The 6000-nt window shown below is 31.3% G+C and overlaps 1 protein-coding gene across 7 annotated transcripts in view; it reads right to left on the reverse strand.

Moving 5' to 3' along the window:
- The window catches only part of HMBOX1 (homeobox containing 1), a 204606-nt gene that overhangs the window by 132500 nt on the left and 66106 nt on the right, over window positions 1-6000 (reverse strand). The window contains exon 1 of one of the 7 annotated variants that reach the window (XM_049632364.1): window positions 4209-4409. The exons of the other annotated variants lie outside the window; for them this stretch is intronic. The gene's annotated coding sequence lies outside the window, so the exon portion shown is untranslated. Of the gene's footprint in view, window positions 1-4208; window positions 4410-6000 lie in introns of those variants that run through there. 7 annotated transcript variants of the gene reach the window in all.

Genomic DNA, 6000 nt, shown 5'->3' on the forward strand with positions numbered 1-6000 from the left:
TAAAATAAAATAAAATAAAATAAAATAAAATAAAATAAAATAAAATAGAACTAAAACATTCTAAAAAAGCAAGTACGGTGCTATGAGTTCTCTACTTTCAGGCTCATTGTCACAAAGCCCCCTCTACATAGAAGACAGATTTTTTTACACCTTGTTTTAAAAATGAGTTTAATAATTAAATAAAGATGTATATTAAGATCATAGCCATTAGAAAGGGCACTATCAAAAAAAAAAAAAACAACAGAAAATAAGTACTGACAAAGATGTGGAGAAAATGAAACCTTCTTACGTTGCTGGTGAGAATGTAAAAATCGTGCAGCCACTATGGAAAACAGCATGGAGGTTTCTTAAAAAACTAAAAATAGAAATACCTTATGATTTAGTACTTCCACTACTATTTGCCCAAATAAAATAAAAAACAATAAATCAAAAATATATATGCACCCCTATGTTTATTACAGCATCATTTAGAATAGACAAAATATGGAAGCAACCTAAGTGTCCACTGATAAATGAATGGATAAAGAAAATGTGGCATATACATACAATGCAATATTACTCAGCCATAAAAAAGAATGGAATCTTGCCATCTGAGAAAACATGGATTGACCCAGAGAGTCAGATATGAGTCAGATTGAAAAAGACACATGCCATATGATTTCACTCACGTATGGAATCTAAAAAATAAGTGAACAAAGAATAATCAGAATCAGACCTATAAATAACAGAAAACAAACTGATGGTTGCCAGAGGGAAGGGAGGTGAAGGGATAAATAAGCAAAATGGGAGGAAAGTGGGATACAAGCTTCCTATTCTGTGATGAATAAGTCATGGGAATAAAAGGTACAGCATATGGATTATAGTTAATGATATTGCAAAAGCACTGTTTGGTGACAGGTGGTAGCTACACTTGTGGCGAGCATAGCATAACATTAAGAGATGCTGAATCACTATGTTGTATACCTGAAATTAATGTAACATGTGTATCAACTATACTCAAAAAATTTAAAGCATAAGAAATCTGAGCTTAAGAAGGTTTTAAGGATAAAAATTCATGGATACTGGATCACATTCAGCTCTAAAAAGCAAGTAACCTAGGGGGCCACTGGGTGGCTCAGTCAGTTGAGCACACAGCTGGTGATTTTGGCTCAGGTCATGATCCCAGGGTGGTGGGATTGAGCCCCACACGTCAGGTTGAGCATGGAACCTGCTTAAGATTCTCTTTTTTCCCCTGTCCCTGTCTCCTGTGTATGCTCTGTCTCTTTCTAAAAAAATAAAAATAAAATTAAAAGCAAGTAACTTATAAAAGTTAAAGATTCAGCTCCTCATTGGACTCTTCATCTTTTGTACTTTAAAAAGAGAGAAAGAGAGAGTGTGTGTTGAAGAACATTCTCAGATGACAAAGATAAAATAATTCTGTACCAACAAAGCTTACATTTGGTATGTGAAAAAAATTTGTAAATATGTAAAACTTCAGAGAATGTATTTTTTCAGGCATCCCAACTAAGAAAAATAATTAAGAAAAGGTTCTAAGAAAAAACAAACCAGAATAAGAGATGTGGTAATAGGGAAGATGAAGAGAAAGGATAATACTGTAAGCAATGAAACTTCCAGTTTCTATTATATAATACACATTTAAATAATAACCAAATGTCTAGGAATGTATAACTTGTATGATAAAGACTCCTGAAACAAAAACACTATATCATAAAAGAAATTTTAATAAATTTCTAAACTATACAAAGTAAAAGAGTTGTAGACAGGTGAGATGAAGATAAGGTAAGCAGAAGTAAAAATACTTCCAAGATCTCACAAGGAAGAAGAGGCTCAAGGGAAAAAAAGAAGAGGGGCAGAAAATAAAAGTACCCTTAAAAGTCTCATCTCTTCAAGGTCAAGGAGCCGGCAAGGAAAGCAATGAGCATCTTTTGGGGGAAAAGAGTATTTTGTTTTCAGGTAACTGCAGAGAAACATGTATCAGTCAAGGTATAATTTTAATGTCAAAAGTACTTATCAGTATAAAGAGAAAGAGTATATAATTATAAAATATACAGTTTATGATTAAAATATAAGAGTTACAAACTTGTATACACAAAATAACATAGCAGGTAAGAAAGCAAAATTTGCTAGAACTTTAATAAATTTATTTTTAAAAATAGAAATATACAGTAATTTCAGTATACTTTTTAGAATAGACAAATACAGTTGGAAAGAATATAAATTTAATTATAGTATCAATTAACATGATTTTTAAAAGCTACCTTGTAACCCTCTAACCAAAAACAGATTTTCCTATGTTCACTACCATGACTTATCATAAACATGGTCATAATGAAAGTTTTAATTAACTTCAGAGATATATACCTTAAAATTTTCAAAAAAAAATTACGATATCTTTCCTTAAAACCTATGACACTAGATAATCTTTGGATCAATTAGGAAATCAAAAGGGAAATTATGCTCTATGTGGTAAGCTATGACAATATATAAATAAAATCATAATTAAAACCCATGTGATCCAGTAAAATTTATATGCAGAAGTAAATTTATGGCCTTAAAGAATTTTAATATTTTTAAAAGGCAAGAGAGAAAAACACTTAAAAAAGAAATGAGAAAAGAAACAAAATTTATCAAAATAAATTAGGAAGAAGAAATTAAGAGATATTACTTAAAATTCATAAGAAGTAAAGACTTTATAGAGAACATAAATAAATCGAAAAGGTAGCTCTTTGAAAGATGATTAAATAATCAGAGTCTGATGAGTGGGTGGAAAAAAAAAGGGAACAAGAGGAGTGAAAACTCACAAGATTCAGAATGAAAGAGAAATACAACCACAATATAGGAGATAATTAAGAAAACAAGACAAATTTTAAAAAGACAAATGCAATTTCATGGCAATTCATTTCAAAACCTGAAAGAGAAGATGATTTCCCAGTAAAATAGAAAATATCAAAATTGACCCAGGAGAAATGAATTGAGTAGAACAAAACACCATAAATTAAAGGTAATTAAAAATCTACTATAGAAAAACATCAACACTGGGCTGGGTTCTCAGTAGATTCTTAATCTTTAAAAAAACATAATTCTAATAATAGTAAACCACAGAAAAATACAAAAAATGCTTCAAGTCATTTTATCAAGTAAAAATAACTCAATGCAAAAATCTAATAAAGGTACTAGTACATAAAATATACCCATAAACTGATTTCACTTTGAAGTTAAATATGATTCTAGGGGCGCCGGGGAGACTCAGTCAGTTAAGCATCCCACTCTTGGTTTCAGCTCAGGTCATGATCTCCCAGGGTTCATGAAATCAAGTCCCACGTTGAGCTCTGTGCTGACAGTGCAGTCTACTTGTGTCTGCACACATGTGTTCTCTCTCTCAAAAATAAATAAATATTAAAAAAAATTAAATGTAATTATAAATTTAAAAAAATAACATTAGACAATAGAGTCCAGGCACATGTCAAAAATAATATACTACTATAATTTATTGCAGAAATACAAGTGGTTCTTTTTTAATCAACATAATCTAATACATCAACAAATTAAGGAGAAAAAAATCATATCATCGTATCATTAGATGCTGAAAAGCATTTGATATAATTCAGCAACCATTTTTTAAATGTTTATTTATTTATTTTGAGAGAGAGAAAGAGTACTGGCAGGGGAGAGGGGCAGAGAGAGAGGAGAGAGAATCCCAAGTAGGCTCCATGCTCAGCACAGAGCCCAATGTGAGGCTTGATCCCACGACTGTGAGATCATAACCTGAACAGAAACCAAGAGGATACTTAACTGACTGAGCAACCCAGGTGCCCCTCAGCTTTTTAATAAAGCTCTATGGAAAAAAATAAAACAAAAAAATTAATCATTTCTGAAAAAAAGAACAGTAGTATCATATATAGCAAAACACGATAACCATTTCAAATAAAATTAAGGTTATATGAACATACAATAAATTTGTACATACATTGTACAGAGGTATGTGTGTTTATGTATAGATCAAGAACTTGCTTCTATATGGAAATCTGATGATCTGTGGTTACTTTCAGTACAGGGTGGGAAGTGAAACGATTAGGGAAAAGATGGGAAGGAGACTATTCACAGTTAATTTTTATTATTTTAATCATGAATCATTGAATCATTACTCATTCAATAAATCAATAAATAAAATTAATTAAATTAGGGATTAGAACAGGAAGCCCACTAACCCCTTTAAAATTCAACAAAGACTTGGGCGCTTGGGTGGCTCAGTCGGTTAAGCATCCGACTTCAGCTCAGGTCACGATCTCACGGTCCGCGAGTTCGAGCCCCGCGTCGGGCTCTGGGCTGATGGCTCAGAGCCTGGAGCCTGCTTCCGATTCTGTGTCTCCCTCTCTCTCTGCCCCTCCCCCGTTCATGCTCTGTCTCTCTCTGTCTCAAAAATAAATAAACGTTAAAAAAATAAAAAAAAAAAAATTCAACAATGACTTAAAGACTATAGGAACTAATTAAGACACGAAAATGAATTAACTGGCATAATATCAGAATGAAAGACAAAATACCTTTTTGTTAATGACCTGATGGAATACTTAGAAAATACAAGCAATTATAGTAAAAGAAAATTGAAATAAAAGTAAATTATCAATAAGAGGTATGATACAATACAGTTAAAATTTTAAAAAGTTCTCAAAAATAAAAAATAAAAAAATAAAAAAAATTCTCTAGTTTAGAAACTAACACATACAAAAATAATGGGAAAAATATTTCATTCACAGTACTTTTTCCCAATATTTATACATGACCATATTGAGAAATAATGCCAAAAGATTTGTTTTTTTTTTTTAATTTAAAAACAGGAACTTAAAGTTATAAAGCAAAAAGTCCAAGAATCACCAAAAAACCTGAGCAAAAGGAGAAAATTAAAAATAGACTTCAATGATATGTATCAAAATACATTCAAAAGACAATAATCAAATCAATATGGCACTGGTTTAAGAATAGACACACAGATGAGTGGAACAGAATAAAAGCCTTAAATATAGATTCCAGCACATATGAAAAAATGTACAAGTCAGAAGTTAAATTCTACTTCTGCAGTAAAGGATAAATTATTTTCTCAAATGATCATTACAAAACTGGTTATCAAGCAAAAAAAAAAAATAGATCTTTATCTTACATTATTTATTAAAAAAAAAAAAAAAAAGAGCTCCAGGTAGGATAAAGAAGAACAAGTGAAAAAAATAAATCACAGCAACACATTCTACAGTAAAATTTATAAGATGATATGTCTTTTAAACAATCTTAACAAAGAGCAAAAATTTGAAGAGACAGGCAGACATAAAAGTTCAAAATTTCTTAGACATAAAAAGTGAAAAAAGCATCAACAAACTAAGCAATTAAACTGGAAAAAATATTTGACATGTAGAGACAGAGCAGATTCAAATTATCAAGTTTATAAAAAATACTCAAACTTACTAAAAGTGAAATAACAATTAAGTGGTTCTAATGAGACAGCACTTTAGCAAAAATGTAGAAGACTGATAATATCTCATCAAGAAAGTACTGTCATATTTTATCATCTAAATGAATTAGGACATCCTTTTGTGTATTATTTAAAGTTTATTTATTTTGAGAGCAAGAGCACACAGGGGAGGGGCAAAGAGACAGGGAGAGAGAATCCTAAGCAGGCTCCGCAGCTCAGTGCAAGGCCTGATGAGGCAGGGCTCAATCCCACGACAGTTAGATCATGACCTGAGCAGAAATCAAGAGTCAGTCAAGACTGAGCCACCCAGGTGCCCCATTTTTGGAAAGAAATCTGGTATCATGTATAAAAGGTAAAGTACTTCCTTCTCCCTGTAACCTACCAGTCCAATTTCTGGGAATCTATCATACAGAAATAAAAGTAATCATATGTAATACATACAAAGATGTTTACTGTCACTTATTTTCCAATTTCTTGTCTGTATAAACAGTATTCTTTCTTTCTTTCTTTCTTTCTTTCTTTCTTTCTTTCTTTCTTTC

This window comes from Panthera uncia, chromosome B1, assembly GCF_023721935.1.
Source record: "Panthera uncia isolate 11264 chromosome B1, Puncia_PCG_1.0, whole genome shotgun sequence".
Lineage (NCBI taxonomy): Eukaryota > Metazoa > Chordata > Mammalia > Carnivora > Felidae > Panthera > Panthera uncia.